The sequence below is a fragment of the Schistocerca gregaria genome, chromosome 11, assembly GCF_023897955.1.
Source record: "Schistocerca gregaria isolate iqSchGreg1 chromosome 11, iqSchGreg1.2, whole genome shotgun sequence".
Lineage (NCBI taxonomy): Eukaryota > Metazoa > Arthropoda > Insecta > Orthoptera > Acrididae > Schistocerca > Schistocerca gregaria.
The window spans coordinates 107,250,349-107,271,091 of record NC_064930.1 but is presented as its reverse complement, the minus strand read 5'-3'; the positions used below and the strand labels follow the sequence as shown (position 1 = coordinate 107,271,091).

Below are 20,743 nucleotides of genomic sequence, written 5' to 3'. Positions count from 1 at the left end.
AGCAGCATCTCATAAGCCACACATCACGCCGGTAAATGCCTCAGTGCTTCCATGCCACGACACGTCACTCCTGTCACCCCTGGCAATTTTGGACATACCGGCTATTAGGAAGGTGCTCATAATGTTCTGGTAGAGCAGTTTACGTCTCACGGAACCACGACGAGAAAATTCGACGAATTGCAGCCTGTACACAGGCTTGCCGACATGTTGTTGTTGTTGTGGTCTTCAGTCCTGAGACTGGTTTGATGCAGCTCTCTATGCTACTCTATCCTGTGCAAGCTTCTTCATCGCCCAGTACCTACTCCAACCTACATCCTTCTGAATCTGCTTAGTGTATTCATCTCTTGGTCTCCCTCTACGATTTTTACCCTCCACGCTGCCCTGTAGCACCACATTTCGAAAGCTTCTATTCTCTTCTTGTCTAAACTATTTACCGTCCATCTCTGACTTCCATACATGGCTACATTCTATACAAATACTTTCAGAAACGAATTCCTGACACTTAAATCTATACGCAATGTTAACATATTACTCTTCTTCAGAAACGCTTTCCTTCCCATTGCCAGTCTACATTTTATATCCTCTCTACTTCGACCATCATCAGTTAATTTGCTCCCCAAATAGCAAAACTCCTTTACTACTTTAAGTGTCTCATTTCCTAATCTAATACCCTCAGCATCTCCCGCCTTAATTCGACTACATTCCATTATTCTCGTTTTGCTTTTGTTGATGTTCATCTACGGCAAGCCCTTAATTTTTTCGTATGCCCACAATAGCTTGTATGCATTTAAACGCGCCGTCAAGAGTTATTAAACTCGTCTGAAATAGTCACTCGCTCCCCGCCAGAGACGGTTTCTGGCACTCGTAACACGAGCAATATCACGTGCTGTGACGTACGCACCACGCCGTGTCTTTCTCGTACGCCTCCCCAGTAAGCGTGGGCTACGATAAATACAGTTCCAAGCACACGTCTATGTGACGTCAGCAAGGTAGTGTTAACAGCCGGCCGACACATACCCGTGCTTTCTCGAAGATTTCGTGAAGCTTTGTCGATCAGGTTACTTCACTAGAGCTTTTACACGATCGTCAAATTTTTCCGTCATATTTGTTCGGGAACGGATGCCAAACAGTTAATAACAGTATATGTTAGCGGCGAGAGCATTATAGGAAAAGAGAGAAATGGATAGCGAGAGTAGAAGCTCAAAGTTCTCACAAGATATTGCTTCCTGAGCTACAGGATATAAAAAACAACGAAAATTATTTGAGAACGGGCGAACAAGCGTTTAGGTCTACGCTCAAGAAAGTGGCCCCTCAAATTTGCAAATACGGTACTCATTTAAGGAGTGCCATTTCTTAATTTAAATCATCATAAAACATTCTAATTCTGTCAGAGACAGCAGACGACTTGGAAGAGCAGTTGAACGGAATGGACAGTGTCTTGAAAGGAGGATATAAGATGAACCTCAACAAAAGCAAAACGAGGGTAATGGAATGTAGTCGAATTAAATCGGGTGATGCTGCGGGAATTAGATTAGGAAATGAGACACCTAAAGTAGTAAAGGAGTTTTGCTATTTGGGGAGCAAAATAACTGATGATGGTCGAAGTAGAGAGGATATAAAATGTAGACTGGCAATGACAAGGAAAGCGTTTCTGAAGAAGAGGAATTTGTTAACATCGCGTACAGAGTGCAGCCAAGTATGGAAGTGAAACATGGACGATAAATAGTTTGGACGAGAAGAGAATAGAAGCTTTCGAAATGTGGTGATACAGAAGAATGCTGAAGATTAGGTGGGTAGATCATATAACTAATGAGCAGGTAATGAATAGAATTGGGGAGGAGTTTGTGCCACAATCTGACTAGAAGAAGGGATCGGTTGGTAAGACGTGTTCTGAGACATCGAGGGATCACCAATTTAGTATTGGAGGGCAGCGTGGAGGGTAAAAATCGTAGAGGGAGACCAAGGAATGAATACTTTAAGCACATTCAGAAGGATGTAGGTTGCAGTAGGTACTGGGAGATGAAGAAGCTTGCACAGGATAGAGTAGCATGGAGAGATGCATCAATCCAGTCTCAGGACTGAAGATCACAACAGCAACAATCGATGTTTTTGGAAAGCCTGCAACGCTACACTAGTTACGTATTGTTTCATGTTTAATATGACGCTTTTCGAGCATTTATTCTTGTAATCAAAAGGTAATATCCACATAGATATTTTATGTAGTGTTTGTATGTGTTTTGTTCTGCCTATCTCGCCTTCAGTTATTATGATCAACTCCAATCGACCAAATTTTTTTTGGACGTCTCTTCGAAACATCACATAAAATACCTTTGTAAATATTTGTACTTGATCGTGAGAATAAATTATCGCAAAACATTGTACAAATCCTGGAACAAGTACATAAATGGTAGAGTGTTCCATTGTTTAAATCATGAATGTTACATCTGCTAAAGATGGTCTCATGTCTAACAGGCGAAAGCTATTCCAGCTTTGAATATAGTACACGAATCCCAGAATGTACAATTTTACATATTATTCCAGAAACATGTAAACCAATATATAAATCACCCAATGAGGAATTTATGAAGGTTTTGTTACGTTATTTCGAGTGTATAATATCACTTTTGTTTCACTTACATATTCTTTGAGCACAACTGGCTTTTCGCAGTTCTGTCTTCTTCTATATCATTTGTTTTTATATGTAAGCGTGATATCATCCACAGTGCAGCAAATTCAGAATCAGCTGATTGCTGCAGCTGTTCCAACCGCTTATTACGGTTTGTCTAACCAACTTTCTTTGTGGTCTGAATAATTTCGTAGTTTTCATACTTTGCAACGATCACTGTGGTGGCAGCCACGCACCAGATTATACTTTGCCATTTAATAGCTTAAACTCACGAATGTAAGCGAAGCGACGTGTAACTTTCATCAACGATCTTCGCTAAAACCTGCGCTACTACACTGTCAAGAAACTGATATAAGGGTTTTCACGCAGACATACTGATATCTGTGGTCTTTGGCTAGTATTAATCGTAGGGCACGAACACTAAACCCTGGCCTAAGCGCACGTCTGTGTGACAGTAGCAATATAGTTTCCGTGGTCAACGATTAATATTTATCAAAGCCCTTAGGGCAATTCTTTGACAGTATAGAAGTGAAGCTTTCAGCCAAGATCTTTGATAAAAGTTAAAACGAGGGCCTAACCAACACAGCAAACAAAGTTTGCTATTGCTTACATGTCGCTTCGCTTGCTTTAGCGCATTTAAGCTATAAAGTGACGAAGTACAGGCTGGCGCAGGGAAACGAGAAATTTCGAAATAACGTCATTTCCACGAATAAATTCATAAAACTAGTAATTTATTAACGAAAGTGACTATATTCAGTATGCCATTATTCAGTATGTCTTTACAGTCGAAATGTCCAAAAGTGTCTCATTACTTTTTAAAGATGACATCGGAAAGATGTGCTCCCATTCGGCGTTCACACTCTAACAGCCTGTTATGAAAACTCTGGAATGCGCGGCGTAGCAAATCTTGGGGAATGGCAGTGATTTCGTTTCAAATGTTCTCCTTCAGTTCGTTGATTGTTGCAGGGCGTGTACGGTACACCTTGCCTTTAATATGTCCCCACGGGAAGAAGTCGCACACACTGAGATCAGGGGATCTCGCAGGCCGTGCAATGTCACCGTTACGTGTAATAATGCGTCTTCCAAACAACTGACGAACTGCTGTAGTAGATTGTCGACCAATGTGTGACGTGGCTCCGTCCTGCTAAAACCATATGTTTCCGGCGTTAAGATTAAGCTCGTACACTTTCGGTGTAAAGAATGTTTGAAGCATTTCAACATATAGAGCGGATGTTGCTGTCACTGCATTACTATCCTCACGTTCACAAAAATAAGGGCCGATAACACCCTGACACGATGCAGCACTCCGTATTGTGACCTTGGCGCTGGTGAAACTCACAAGGATTGTCCTGTGCCCAATAACGAAAATTCTGTTTGTTCACGAATCCGTTCAGGTGGACATGGGCCTCGTCTGATATCCATAAGTTACCAAGGAAATTCGCGTCCTCGTCGATTTTAGCCAATGTCTGGCTGCTAAACTCCATACGTGAGGCTGGGTCTCGTTCGTGTAAGTGCTGCACAATCTGCAACTTATAGGGACGGAAGTCTAATTCGTGCAGTATCGTTTGTAAGCTTCGTCGCTTAATCCCTAGCGAAGATGCGTGCTGTCGAACGGAGCGGCGAGGACTTGTCTCGATTGCAGCTCTAGCAGCTGCAATGTTCTCTGGGGTACGTACCGCTGGAATGCCACCCTGGAGGTTTCTTTTTCAAGGCAGATCCCGTTTCTTCAAAATTACGCACCCACGTTGTAATCGCATGCGCAGATGGGACACGTCCGTGACGTCCGAGCTGGTAATGCTGTCGGAACGTTCTCAGCGCGGCTGTCGCACTGTCACCACTTTTGTAAAACGCTCTCACAGCTGCTGCACGTTCCGCACCAGTCCACTTCTCCACGATTACTAAATGGCAATGCGTTCACGTCAACTGTGCGAAGTTACGCGCATCTGCTGGCGCTACAGTGCTGCCAACTGTGTTGTTGTTGTTGTGGTCTTCAGTCCTGAGACTGGTTTGATGAAGCTCTCCATGCTACTCTATCCTGTGCAAGCTTCTTCATTTCCCAGTACCTACTGCAACCTACATCGTTTGAATCTGCTTAGTGTATTCATTTCTTGGTCTCCCTCTACGATTTTTACCCTCCACGCTGCCCTCCAATACTAAATTGGTGATCCCTTGATGCCTCAGAACATGTCCTGCCAACCGATCCCTTCTTCTGGTCAAGTTGTGCCACAAACTCCTCTTCTCCCCAATCCGATTCAATACCTCCTCATTAGTTATGTGATCTACCCATCTAATCTTCAGCATTCTTCTGTAGCACCACATTTCGAAAGCTTCTATTCTCTTCTTGTCCAAACTATTTATCGTCCATGATTCACTTCCATACATGGCTACACTCCATACAAATACTTTCAGAAACGACTTCCTGACACTTAACTCTATCCTCGATGTTAACAAATTTCTCTTCTTCAGAAACGCTTTCCTCGCCATTGCCAGTCTACAGTTTATACCCTCTCTACTTCGACCATCATCAGTTATTTTTCTCCCCAAATAGCAAAACTCCTTTACTACTTTCAGTGTCTCATTTTCTAATATAATTCCCTCAGCATCACCCGACTAAATTCGACTACATTCCATTACTCTCGTTTTGCTTTTGTTGATCTTCATCTTATATCCTCCTCTCAAGACTCTATCCAATCCGTTCAACTGCTCTTCCAAGTCCTTTGCTGTCTATGACAGAATTACAATGTCATCGGCGAACCTCAACATTTTTACTTCTTCTTCATGGACTTTAATACCTGCTCCGAATTTTTCTTTTGTTTCCTTTACTGCTTGCTCAATATACAGATTGCATAACATCGGGGACAGGCTACAACCCTGTCTCACTCCCTTCCCAACCACTGCTTCCCTTTCATGCCCCTCGACCCTTGTAACTGCCATCTGGTTTCTCTACAAATTGTAAATAGCCTTTCGCTCCCTGTATTTTACTCCTGCCACCTTCAGAATTTGAAAGAGAGTATTCCAGTCAACATTGTCAAAAGCTTTCTCTAAGTCTACAAATGCTAGAAACGTAGGTTTGCCTCTCCTTAATCTTTCTTCTAAGATAAGTCGTAAGGTGAGTATTGCCTCACGTGTTCCAACATTTCTACGGAATCCAAACTGATCTTCCCCGAGTTCGGCTTCTACCAGCTTTTCCATTTGTCTGCAAAGAATTCGCGTTAGTATTTTGCAGCTGTGATTTATTAAACTAATAATTCGGTAGTTTTCACATCTGTCAGCACCTGCTTTCTTTGGCATTGGAATTATTGTATTCTTCTTGAAGTCTGAGAAAATCGATTTCATACATAAAACTACGCCATTTGAACCATTTGAAGAGATGGATGAGAAGCTCGGATTGTGTCAGGGAAGGAGAAGGAAGTCGACTATGCCTTTTCAAGCGAGCTATCCCTGCATTTGTCTGGAGCGATTTAGGGTAAACACGGAAATCCTAAATTTGGATGGCCAGACACGGGTTTGAACTGTTTTCCTCGCGAATGCCAGTGCAGTGTGCTAAGTTGCTAACCACTGCGCCATCTCGATTAGACCGGTATTACACTATCAAATTTCTTTGTCAAATATTATTGTCCAATATGTTTGTCAATGATATTTGATGGTGTAATAGGGAACTTTGTCAAATGTCGTCCAATATTTGATCAATTTTAGGGCTTCGCTATAGATCTGATCAAAGAAGTCGCTTGTCTTCTGTTCACTGCAATGTGACATGTTACCACATGGAGCGCTAGCATCGCTGCACTGTCGTCCATAGAGTTTTTGTAAACATTGCGGGTAAATACGATTGGCGTGTGCCGACAACTACAAAATTAATAGAGATGTATGAAGCTGGTGAGGCGCTTTAAAACGTGAGGCACGCTGAACACAAAAATAAATTACGAAGACTGGAGACCTGACCTGACCTAACCTAACCTAACCCTCTCCTGTAGCAAGGAATCGGAGTGTTACAGTGAGCCTGTCTTCTGCAGATGTAGCAGTTCTTAAGTTAATATTGTGCTTTGTGAGGCCGGCCGCGGTGGTCTAGCGGTTCTAGGCGCGCAGTCCGGAACCGTGCGACTGCTACGGTCGCAGGTTCGAATCCTGCTTCGGGCATGAATGTGTGTGATGTCCTTAGGTTAGTTAGGTTTAAGTAGTTCTAAGTTCTAGGGGACTGATGACCACAGCAGTTGAGTCCCATAGTGCTCAGAGCCATTTGAACCATTTCTTTTTTTTTTGTTGTGCTTTGTGATATGAGGATACACTTCATTGAGCACATACAGAAATGTATGCACATCCATTGTTAAGTAATTGATGTGCGACTTGACATCCTCTATGGGCGTACCCAGCGAGGGGAATCTGCCCCCCCCCCCCCCCTCCAGAAGATATTCGCAGTTTTTCAGTAATTTACTGTTTTACCTAATAAGAAGTGCTGCATGTTTTCTCGGATTGTACAGGTGCATTCTTGTATTTAAAACGTTTATTAAAAGCAGTTTTTCACTGGTTTACTGTTTTATTTAATAATAAGTGCTGTATGTTGTCTGGAGTCCTTGTTTCCTGAGACTAGGATGACGTCCCCCCCACCCCCCACCCCTCCCTCAGTTCAGATTCTGGGTACGCCCTTGACGTCCTCCACTATAAGCTCACGTAACAAGTTTTGTTGAATGCTTTTATCGTGTCGTCATAAAACCCACGGCTTCACCCAGGTATGTTTCTTTTTTTTCCGCTTCTCTTCAGCATATGCACACAGTGCAGTTGCTACATGCAATTGCTGCGGTTAATAACAAGTTGTTGTTGTCAGCCATCTTTAACTTTGACGAAAAATATGTTGACAGTGTAATACCCCTTCTAGCGATACGTCAAAGATCTTTGGCAAATATATTTGACTGAATATTTGATCACATCTTTGATCAAATCTTTGACCGGTCGCAGGTTCGAATCCTGCCTCGGGCATGGATGTGTGTGATGTCCTTAGGTTAGTTAGGTTTAAGTAGTTCTGTTCTAGAGGACTGATGACCACAGAAGTTAAGTCCCATAGTGCTCAGAGCCAGCCAAATCTTTGACAAAGAAATTTGATAATGTAATACCGGCCTTAGTGAAAGCTTTGACAAAGATCGATGCAAAGATCTTCTACAGTTTAGTACGCGCCTCAGGCTTCATGTGTTAGTGTCGGCCAGCAGTAACACACGTTACTGACGTGACACGGACGTGCGCTCGGGCCTGTATTTATCTTAGGCCACGGGAGTCAATCGAACGCCTGCCGTATTTTCGTGGCTCCGCGTCAGCGCGGCTGAGCTATGCTCGTTAGAAACGCACAGCACTGCAGAAGCCAGACTGCCACCTGTGGAACGCCGGCGGCTGACGCACTGCATGCCGGGAGTCACGTGCCGACGTGACGTCACGGCGCGACGAGGCGCCAGGCGGCACGGCACAGGGAGCCCCGCAAGTCGCGCCGCGCCGAGGGCTGTCTACGTCACAGCTCGAGAAACTTCTCGTCCTGCCCTATATCTCGATCGGCCGGCGATCTTAAGACTTTACTGGTATTATCTCCACGGCCTGGCTTAGCATTTATACAGGGTGTTACAAAACGGTACGGCCAAACGTTCAGGAAACATTCCTCACACACAAATAAAGAAAAGATGTTACGTGGACATGTGTCCGGAAACACTTAATTTCTATGTTAGAGCTCATTTTAGTTCGTCAGTATGTACTGTACTTCCTCGATTCACCGCCAGTTGGCCCATTTGAAGGAAGGTAATGTTGACTTCGGTGCTTGTGTTGACATGCGACTCATTGCTCTACAGTACTAGCATCGAGCATATTAGTACGTAGCATCAACAGGTTACTGTTCATCACGAACGTGGTTTTGCAGTCAGTGCAATGTTTACAATTGCCGAGTTGGCAGGTGCCCATTTGATGTATGGATTAGCACGGTGCAATAGCCGTGGCGCGGTACGTTTGTAACGAGACAAATTCCCAGAACGGAGGTGTCCCGACAGGAAGACGTTCGAAGCAAGTGATCGGCGTCTTAGGGAGCACGGAACATTCCAGCCTATGACTCGCGACTGGGGAAGACCTAGAACGACGAGGACACCTGCAATGGACGAGGCAGTTCTTCGTGTAGTTGACGATAACCCTAATGTCAGCGTCAGAGAAGTTGCTGCTGTACAAGGTAACGTTGACCAAGTCACTGTATGGAGAGTGCTACGGGAGAACCAGTTGTTTCCGTACCGTGTACAGCGTGTACAGGCACAATCAGCATCTGATTGGCCTCCACGGGTACACTTCTGCGAATGGTTCAGCCGACAATGTGTCAATCCTCATTTCAGTGCAAATGTTCTCTTTACGGATGAGGCTTCATTCCGACGTGATCAAATTGTAAATTTTCACAATCAACATGTGTGGGCTGACGAGAAACCGCACGCAATTGTGCAATGACGTCATCGACACAGATTTTCTGTGAACGTTTGGGCAGGCATTGTTGGTGATGTCTCGATTGGGCCCCACGTTCTTCCACCTACGCTCAATGGAGCACATTATCACGATTTCATACGGGATACTCTACCTGTGCTGCTAGAACATGTGCCTTTACAAGTACGACACGACATGTGGTTCATGCACGATGGAGCTCCCGCACATTTCAGTCCAAGTGTTCGTACGCTTCTCAACAACAGATTCGGTGACCGATGGATTGGTAGAGGCGGACCAATCCCGTGGCCTCCACGCTCTCCTGACCTCAACCCTCTTGACTTTCATTTATGGGGGCATTTGAAAGCTCTCGTCAACGCAACCCCGGTACCAAATGTAGAGACTCTTCGTGCTCGTATTGTGGACGGCTGTGATACGATACGCCATTCTCCAGGGCTGCAAAAGCGCATCAGGGATTCCGTGCGACGGAGGGTGGATGCGTGTATCCTCGCTAACGGAGGACATTTTGAACATTTCCTGTAACAAAGTGTTTAAAGTCACACTGGTAAGTTCTGTTGCTGTGTGTTTCCATTCCACGGTTAATGTGATTTGAAGAGAAGTAATAAAATGAGCTCTAACACGGAAAGTAAGCGTTTCCCGACATAACATATTTTCTTTCTTTGTTTGTGAGTAATGTTTCCTGAAAGTTTGTCCGTACCTTTTTGTAACACCCTGTAATGTTCTATGGCTTTCAGTATCGTTACATCGCGGAAGACTGTCCGCAAAATCGTAGTTTGCCGGGGAGAGAGGTTTTGGTGTTTGGAATTCGAACCATGGGCCACCTGTACAGCCATTAGGACATCTATCTTACTGCAGCTATGATACAATATAGTACTAAGCAATGTTCGAAACACAAACCGGAATTGGCGCCAAGCCGCGTGGGATTAGCCGAGCGGTCTAAGGCGCTGCAGTCATGGACTGTGCGGCTGTCCCCTGCGGAGGTTCGAGTCTTCCCTCTGTGTTTGTCCTTAGGATAACTTAGGTTAAGTAGTGTGAGCTTAGGGACTGATGACCATAGCAGTTAAGTCCCATAAGATTTCACACACATTTCAACATTTTTCATTACTTTTCCGTCATACAGATTGAACAGTGGGGGTGACAGACTACATCCCTGTCTTACACCCTTTTTAATCCGAGTGGTTCGTTCTTTCTCGTCCTCTCTTATTATTCCCTCTTGCCTCTTCTACGTATTGTAAATTACTCGTCTCTCCCTATAGCTTACCCCTATTTTTCTCAGAATTTCGAAGATCTTGCACCATTTTACATTGTCAAACGCTTTTTCCAGGGCGACAGATCCTAAGAAACTGTCTTGATTTTTCTTTAGTCTTATTTCCGTTGTTGTTGTTGCGGTCTTCATTCCTGAGACTGGTTTGATGCGGCTCTCCACGCTACCCTATCCTGTGCAAGCTTCATCTCCCAGTACCTACTGCAACCTACATCCTTCTGAATCTGCTTAGTGTATTCATCTCTTGGTCTCCCTCTACGATTTTTACCCTCCACGCTGCCTCCAATACTAAATTGCTGATCCCTCGATGCCTCATAACATGTCCTACCAACCGATCCCTTCTTCTGGTCAAGTTGTGCCACAAACTTCTTTTCTCCCCAATCCTATTCAATACATCCTCGTTAGTTATGTGATCTACCCATCCAATCTTCAGCATTCTTCTGTAACACCATATTTCGAAAGCTTCTATTCTCTTCTTGTCCAAACTATTTATCGTCCACGTTTCACTTCCATACATGACTACACTCCATACAAATACTTTCAGAAACCACTTCCTGACACTTAAATCTAAACTCGATGTTAACAAATTTCTCTTCTTCAGAAACGCTTTCCTTGCCATTGCCAGTCTACATTTTATATCCTCTGTACTTCGACCATCATCAGCTATTTTGCTCCCCAAATAGCGAAATTCCTTTACTACTTTGAGTGTCTCATTTGCTAATCTAATTCCGTCAGCATCACCCGACTTAATTCGACTACATTCCATTATCCTCGTTTTGCTTTTGTTGATGTTCATCTTATGTACTCCTCTCAAGACACTGTACATTCCGTTTAACTGCTCTTCCAAGTCCTTCGCTGTCTCTGACAGAATTACAATATTATCGGCGAACCTTAAAGATTTTATTTCTTCTCCGTGGATTTTAATACCTACTCCGAATTTTTCTTTTGTTTCCTTTATTGCCTGCTCAATATTCAGATTGAATAACATCGGGGAGAGGCTACAACCCTGTCTCACTCCCTTCCCAACCGCTGCTTCCCTTTGATGCCCCTCGACTCTTATAACTGCCATGTGGTTTCTGTACAAATTGTAAATAGCGTTTCGCTCCCTGTATTTTACCCCTGCCACCTTTAGAATTTGAAAGAGAGTATTCCTTCTGTTAGGATCCCAAACCTCGCTCTGGTACGTAAGATAAGACGAGATACACCCCGCGTGGAGTTTGCGCTCTAGCCACAGGTCAGTGTGAGCTCACTAGGCAAACCCACAGTGCGTGTTGCTCCCCACACAACATACTATCTCCGGGACTGGCGCAAATATTGCCAGACTGACGAAAAAGTGTGCGTCACAGATGAGGCAGATAACAAAGGACGGCTAAGAAGACGCAAGAATAGTACATGCAAGTGTGGAAAAGATCTGGTAGCTCGGCTTTCGGAAAGGTGAAGGCACCGGCGAAGCAGTTCTGGCATCTGCACTGACAATGGGAGGCCACGACGTTAGGAACGCGGATGTAGTGCAAACATCGTGCTGTCGTAGTGCTCCAGGAGGACAACAAAATGTGTGAGCAGTAGCGTGTACTTCTCTGACTCGAACTCGGGACCTTTGCCTTTCGCGGGCAAGTGCTCTACCAACTGAACTACCCAAGCACGACTCACACCCCGTCCTCACAGCTTTACTTCTGCCAGTACCTCGTCTCCTACCTTTTCATATCAGCGCACACTCCGCTGCAGAGTGAAAATCTCATTCTGGAAACATCTCCCAGGCTGTTGGTAAGCCATGTCTCCGCAGTATCCTTTCTGCCAGGAGTGCTAGTTCTGCAAGGTTCGCAGGAGAGCTTCTGTGAAGTCTGGAAGGTGGGAGACGAGATACTGGCAGAAGTAAATGTGTGAGGACGGCGCGTGAGTCGTGCTTGGGTAGTTCAGTTGGTAGAGCACTTGCCCGTGAAAGGCAAAGGTCCCGAGTTCGAGTCTCGGTCCGGCACACAGTTTTAATCTGCCAGGAAGTTTCATATCAACGCACACTCCGCTGCAGAGTGACAATCTTAGTCTGGAATCCAGAGGTACGTTCGTGCACAAAATCCTGCACCGGGAACACCTTGGCAGTTACATGCGTCTGTAGAGGCATCATGGTTCAATATTTCTGCATTGGAATTTCAACGACTTATTCAGTTCATGCCACGTCGAGACCAGACGCTACAGCGGGCAGAAGAGTATCAGACACGATATTAGCAGGTATCCCGCGTCTTTTGCCACCTCACTGTGCAAGTACGTACATACTCCGCTAGTCATCCAGTGGTGCATTGCGGAGGGTATCTTATACCACTGCTAGTTATTTACGCTTCCACTCGTGAACAGAGCGAGGGAAAGCGGACTGTTTAAAAGCCTTGGTACAAGCCCTGATTTGTCTCATCTCATCTCGCCCCTGCATTCTCACGTCCAGATGTCAGACACACAGATCGATACAAAAGTTGCAAGTCGATACAGTCCCAACAAAATATCTATTTAGACTGAAGGGACAAAGAAACTCTTATAGGCATGCGTACTCAAATACACAATGTTTCAAATGGCTCTGAACGCTATGGGACTTAACATCTGACGTCATCAGTCCCCTAGAACGTAGAACTACTGAAACCTAACTAACATAACGACGTCACACACATCCATGCCCGAGGCAGGATTCGAACCTGCGGCCGTAGCAGCACCGCAGTTCCGGACTGAAGCGACTAGAACCGCTCGGCTACTGAAGGCGGCACGATGACTCAACACTCACTTTTGTCCGTGTTGTGAATTAGCGGATGCTGTTTTTCCGCTTTGCTAGTATGCATATGTCAACGGCCTTGCCGTTGCAGTGGATACACCGCTTCCCGTCATATCACCGAACTTAAGCGCTGATGGGCGAGGCTGGCACTTGGATGGGTGACCATCTGCGCCACCATGCGCTGTTGCCGTTTTTTGGTGAGCACTCAGCCTCATGATGCCAATTAAGGAGCCACTTGACCCGTCAAAGTAAACCATCATAACAACTGGGAGAGCGGTGTGCTGACCGCATGCCCCTCCTATCCGCATCGTAACTGAGGATGACACGGCGGTCGGATGGTCCCTATGGGCCACTTGTGGCCTAAAAACAGAGTGCTTGGTACGCATGTAAATCTTCGATACGATTCCTGTCAAATATTTAGACAAAGAAATTTGATGGTGTAATATGGAACTTTGTCAAATCTCGCCGTACATTCGATCACAAACGTCGTTCGTCTTCTGTTCACTGCAGTATGAAACGTAACCGCTTCGAGCGCTGGCGGCGCTACAGCTGTTAGACGCCCCTGTAGTGTGTTTGCAAACAAGGCTAAAAACTTGGTTTGTTCCCTTTTTTTTTTTTTTAATAAACTCTCTTCGACTATAGTGCGTTTAAAATTAGTTGCGACTTTTGACGTTTCGCTCAGCGCAGGTGACATGTCGCCGTTGCCCATGTAACAGCAATGGCGAGCCAGCTTACCCATGCACACCGCCAGCGGTTCGCTAGCGTCCCTGTTGTCACGCCGTGGGTGAACGGTAGAGTTGGGCAACACGATTCTTTTTCTCGATTCGATTCCTACGATTCAATCTCTCATTACGAATCGATTGCTATGATTCGTTCACGATTCATTCTAGTCTGCGATGGCATGATTCTTACGGAATGCAAAAAATTCTACATCTTACTCACAGGTGGCAGGACATGTCTAAAATTGTCAATGAGGTTAGAATCGAACTGTGTCGTGATAAGATATGCCAGAAATAGTTTATTTATGAGTAAACATGCATATGACGTCACAAGTGTGATTCTCGATCTATACATGTTATGCCTTAATCGATGAAAGGTAACGATTGATTTGATTGCATCTATTGTTTTATCCTTTTTTTTGTTTTATCCATGAAGAAGAAATAAAAACTTTGAGGTTCGCCGATGACATTGTAATTCTGTCAGAGACTGCAAAGGACTTGGAAGAGCAGTTGAACGGAATGGACAGTGTCTTGAAAGGAGGATATAAGATGAACATCAACAAAAGCAAGACCGATGACCTCGCTGTCTGGTCTCCTTCCCCAAAAACAACCCAAACGAGGATAATGGACTGTGGTCGAATTAAGTCGGGTGATGCTGAGGGAATTAGATTAGGAAATGAGACACTTAAAGTAGTAAAGGAGTTTTGCTATTTGGGGAGCAAAATAACTGACGATGGTCGAAGTAGAGATGATATAAAATGTAGACCGGCAATGGCAAGGAAAGCGTTTCTGAAGAAGAGAAATTTGTTAACATCGAATATAGATTTAAGTGTCAGGAAGTCATTTCTGAAAGTATTTCTATGGAGTGTAGCCATGTATGGAAGTGAAACATGGACGATAAATAGTTTGGACAAGAAGAGAATAGAAGCTTTCGAAATGTGGTGCTACAGAGGAATGCTGAAGATTAGATGGGTAGATGACATAACTAATCAGGAGGTATTGAATAGAATTGGGGAGAAGAGGAGTTTGTGGGACAACTTGACTAGAAGAAGGGATCGGTCGGTAGGGCATGTTCTGAGGCATCAGCAAACACCAATTTAGTATTGGAGGGCAGCATGGAGGGTAAAAATCATAGAGGGAGACCAAGAGATGAATACACTAAGCAGATTCCGAAGGATGTAGGTTGCAGTAAGTACTCGGAGATGAAGAAGCTTGCACAGGATAGGGTAACATGGAGAGCTGCATCTCAGGACTGAAGACCACAACAACAACAACAACACAACATTGTTTTATTTAAGAATGCCAGGAAAGAGGAGTCGATTTGTGCGACAGGTGGCGCAAAATTACGTGGTATACCAGTTTGGTTGTGTGGCTTGAACGTATCTAACTATAGACGTCTGTTTTATAGTATTGCGTTTTTACGATGGAACTGTGTAGGATACATATATATATTGTAAAATTGACTTTTTACGAAAGAATGGAACTATGCAGGTAAACTCAAAAGGTAAAAACCAGTCTAAATACAAAATTTCATCCAAATCGTTAGGGCCGTTTCCGAGATAAGCGAAACATAATACGTAATCCAAATGCTATTGCTCGTGTGTAAAGAAGGTGTGTCTACTTTGCATTGAAATTGCAAAAAATAAGAGGTACGTATTTATTTATCATACTTGGATTTCTTGATTTTAATCGTGTGTGTTGGGAGCTGTGTACTCGCTATATATTGTTTTTGTCATCCGTAGTTCGTGTATAACTCGCGCAAACTCTGCTGATGTCGGCGCAGTGGCCGATGGTAGCGATAGTTAATGGGAAATGCCTTTACGCTCGTTCTCGTCAGCCACCGACAAAGTGTCAGCTCGGTTTCCACGAGTAATATTTCGGCCCACGAACTTCCGTTTGTTCGTTACGAGCTTCCTTTGTTCACACGCATCCTCCACTGCCATCTAGCGCTCGTAATCATTCGGCACGACTCGGCATGATTTGGAAGTTGCCTTCGAAGCATAGCCGTACTAGGAATCGAAGAATTGTTGGAATCGTCACGTCTCTGAACACACGCAATCGTTCTTACGATTCTTTATTTAGAGTCGTTGAATTCATGAATCGCCTCAACTCTAGTGAACAGTACCACGTGGTGTCACGCATTAGAGGCACCTACGTTTACTAACTCTCGTTGTAAAGTGCTATTTTCTGGCGTTGAATTCTTCTACAGTCGTGAGGTATTCGTTTTGGCGCTGCTTTAATAATAACAGCGCAGCATGTCTGAACACGAGATTCGCGATATAAGTGGGCGTTCAAGAACACGTTCACCGGCTGGGAAGATAATGTTCCGTTGCAAAACCATTCCTCCGAATTCGGCAATAGTAATGGAAAATGCGCAATACCATTCACCTGTGATGGGTAAAGCTCGAACAATGCAGCGGACGAAAGCGGTTATATTTCCCTGCGTACAAAGTACTGTGTCGAGTTTTGAGTAATACGTTACTTTTCTTGCTGCTGTGTTAACATCTGCTTCTTTTGCCTAAAGGCAGCAGCGTTTACAGGTGTACATCCCACTAACAATGTAATGCAATTGAAATTGTTGCACAATCTTAAAACAGCGTATTATTAAACTGGTAACTAAAGGCGAGACTTACCAATAGTTATGTTGTCAGTGTAAAAATAAATGTGCTGCTTCTTCGCTTATATTATTGCAAAACCCACAACAATTCTCGTTTCAGAGTCTACTGATGGTCTTTAGAAATTACATTATTTCATTTACAAAAATATTTAGTTACTTGAATATCGCGGTAGATCTGGGAGTTTCGTATATAAATCATATGGCAAAATACCCTTTCCTCTGCGTGAAATTATTAGCCTAAATATTATGAGATACGTGGGATTCATGAATATTTCATTCTGGCTTTTTAACTGGCAAGTGCGTTCGTGACAGATCTCTTTACATACATTCCATTTTCGCGACATTGGAGATAGATAGCGATATCCTTCGAGGTTTAAAAAACAATTTACGCGAATTAAAAAAAGTTTTGTATCACCTCGGTTCCGAAAGTTCCGGAATCTGAACAGAAATTGGAATAGAGATCAATATAAACATCTTTTCCGCCCTTTTGTTCCTCATGAAAACCACACATTGCATGTTGTACCATACAGAGAGATCTTCAGTGGTGGTGGTCCAGATTGCTGTACACACCGGTACCTCTAATACCCAGCAGCACGTCCTCTTGCTTTGATGTATGCCTTCATTTGTCGTGGCATACTATCCACAAGTTCATCAAGGCAATGTTGGCCCAGATTGTCCCACTCCTCAACGGCAATACAGCGTAGATCCCTCAGAGTGGTTGGTGGGTCACGTCGTCCATAAACAGCCCTTTTCCATCTATCCCAGGTATCTTAGATTGGGTGCATGTCTGGAGAACATGCTGCCAACTCTAGTCGAGCGATGTGGTTATCCTGAAGGAAGTCATTGACACGATATGCACGATGGGGTTGCGAATTGTCGGCCACGAAGACGAATGCCTCGCCAGTATACTGCCGATACGGTATCAGTCGGAAGATGGCATTCAGGTATCGTACAGCCTTTGCGTGACCACCAGCGGCGTACGTCGGCCCCACATAATTCCACCTCAAAACACCAGGGAACCTGGAACCGCGCGACTGCTGCGGTCGCAGGTTCGAATTCTGCCCCTGGCATGGATGTGTGTGATGACCTTAGGTTAGTTAGGTTTAAGTAGCTCTAAGTTCTAGGGGACTGATGACCTCAGCAGTGAAGTCCCACAGTGCTCACAGCCATTTGATTTTTGAGCTCTGTTCGGGTAATATTGCAGTGGTGCGGTGGCAAACGTAAATATGCAGCATTTGCACCGTGTGCTCGAGGCAGTGAAAATTAGTGTGCTCCGTGTTTCCGCGACGGGTATCATGGCTCATGTGATACCACGTCTGTGGTATAAAACAACGGCTATCATCCAAGTTAAGAGTGTTTGATACTTTTCATTTTTGCCCTATAATTTAATTTGCTAAGTCTTCTTAATTTATACGATCTTGGATAATTAAGAGTTTCTTTTTTCGATGAAAACGGGAACTTTTTGTGTAATATGTCATTAGAAAAAAGAATAGATGCATTTTTCATATAAAAGATCACAAAATATGTGTCAATTAACATATATTTGATGACTTTTATATTTAAAATATGTAGGTATTTCAAAATGAACGAAAAACAGAAAATCTAAGCACGGTTTGAACCAATGATCTTTGGACCAGCCCGAAGTTCTACAACGCCCCAATTCAACTACGCACCTCATATACAAATTCGCCTTAGATTTCGTAACTAATGTACTTGGATTACTTCCAAACAGAATTTTTTCTGTAGACGTGCGAAAAACAATCTGTTCGTTGCCACTTTTTAACAGCGTTCCACCTATGTGCAGGGAGCAGCGGAAGCCATTTTCACACAAATAAATCAACAGCGTGACAATCAGAGCATAACAGTCACTATGTTTATATGCGCTCTCAAAACCGGATTTCGTAAACCGATTTACCAATACCGCTTCTGGTTGTCATCTAAACACTCCAAAATCGGTTCTGAAAATCCGCATATGGTTGCCAGTTTTCCACTTCTGCAATAGCTCTTCGCTACGAAGTGAACACACAACTGTTTCTGAAACGTGTTTGGGAATCAAATTATGTCTTGTTTTCAAAATATTCGCCTAACATGGACGGAGTGACTTCTGTGCAACGAAGGTGATATACAAATATTACACTGAGAATGAAACTGTCTGCCTTTAATATTTTAGTGAAGAGATACAGCAATTGTGCTGACTATATGTAGGTATTTCAAAATGAACGAAAAACAGAAAATCGAAGCAAGGTTTGAACCAATGATCTTTGGACCAGCCCGAAGTTCTACAACGCCCCAATTCAACTACGCACCTCATATACAAATTCGCCTTAGATTTCGTAACTAATGTACTTGGATTACTTCCAAACAGAATTTTTTCTGTAGACGTGCGAAAAACAATCTGTTCGTTGCCACTTTTTAACAGCGTTCCACCTATGTGCAGGGAGCAGCGGAAGCCATTTTCACACAAATAAATCAACAGCGTGACAATCAGAGCATAACAGTCACTATGTTTATATGCGCTCTCAAAACCGGATTTCGTAAACCGATTTACCAATACCGCTTCTGGTTGTCATCTAAACACTCCAAAATCGGTTCTGAAAATCCGCATATGGTTGCCAGTTTTCCACTTCTGCAATAGCTCTTCGCTACGAAGTGAACACACAACTAATTCTGAAACGTGTTTGGGAATCAAATTATGTCTTGTTTTCAAAATATTCGCCTAACATGGACGAAGTGACTTCTGTGCAACGAAGGAGATATACAAATATTACACTGAGAATGAAACTGTCTGCCTTTAATATTTTAGTGAAGAGATACAGCAATTGTGCTGACTATATGTAGGTATTTCAAAATGAACGAAAAACAGAAAATCGAAGCACGGTTTGAACCAATGATCTTTGAACCAGCCCGAAGTTCTACGACGCCCCAATTCAACTACGCACCTCATATACAAATTCGCCTTATATTTCGTAACTAATGTACTTGGATTACTTCCAAACCGAATTTTTTCTGTAGACTTGCGAAAAACAATCTATTTGTTGCCACTTTTTAACAGCGTTCCATCATGTGCAGGGAGCAGCGGAAGCCATTTTCACACTAGTAAATCAACAGCGTGACAATCATAGCACAACATTCACCATATGCGCTCTTAAAACCGGATTTCGTAAACCGATTTACCAATACCGCTTCTGGTTGTCATCTAAACACTCCAAAATCGGTTCTGAAAATCCGCATATGGTTGCCAGTTTTCCACTTCTGCAATAGCTCTTCGCTACGAAGTGAACACACAACCGTTTCTGAAACGTGTTTGGGAATCAAATTATGTCTTGTTTTCAAAATATTCGCCTAACATGGACGGAGTGACTTCTGTGCAACGAAGGAAATATACAAATATTACACTGAGAATGAAACTGTCTGCCTTTAATATTTTAGTGAAGAGATACAGCAATTGTGCTGACTATATCAGAAACTGGAACAGTTGTTTCCCAGGCTCCATATTTAACTGGGTTACAAAAATCCGCTTCAGACCTTACCATGTGAAAACAACAACTAAAGACAGTTCATGAAATTTGGTTTTCGTCTTTCGGAAGATGTGTCGCATGCAAACGTAGTGAGTACAGACGCTACGACTGTACATGATTTTTGAAATAAAAGTTAGATAGCTAAAGCATGATTAAGAAAAACGTTGGTGGCTGTTAATGCATTACAATCTTATTTATGGATTCTACAGCTACTTCTTGGTAGAACAGGGTAATATTTACAGTTAAGTAGCAGGTACACAATTTTTGTTGTACTGAGTTTTCTTTATTTCGAACTAGTTTTCGAGTTATTAGGCTATCTTCAATTGTTTGATGAAGGTGGCCTAATAAGCCGGATAATAGCTCGAAATGAACAAAAATCAGTAGAACAGGCCAATTTGAGGTAGTCCCATATCATACTGTTCGTCTCAACTTGGTACCTCAATGTGCCACCTCAAATTGTCCTACGAAAATTACGTAAACTACAGCGCATGCGCGTCGAGCGAGTTTTCCAATATCTTCGCACACCCCATTAGTTGTACAGAAAAAAATGAGTAGGACCTTTTTTGCAGGAAATTTAATATAGTTTAATTTTGTACTGCGATACGTTTTCGCTGGTGGTCGCGGTTGTCGAGTTATTCAAGAAAAACGTACAAAAGTGATATAAAATGTGTTCTATCTCGGAAACCATTCGGAATAGGTCATACATCCATATGAAGTTTTTTTTGCTCAGAATCACTAATACCTATCAAAGCCCGTACCTTTGCTACTGATTCACTCTGTATAGTTCTTCCAATAGA

At 43.4% G+C, this 20,743-nt stretch overlaps 1 protein-coding gene across 4 annotated transcripts in view; it reads right to left on the bottom strand.

Moving 5' to 3' along the window:
• The window catches only part of LOC126295357 (serine/threonine-protein kinase OSR1), a 438,167-nt gene that overhangs the window by 198,513 nt on the left and 218,911 nt on the right, over window positions 1-20,743 (bottom strand). The window lies entirely within an intron of this gene.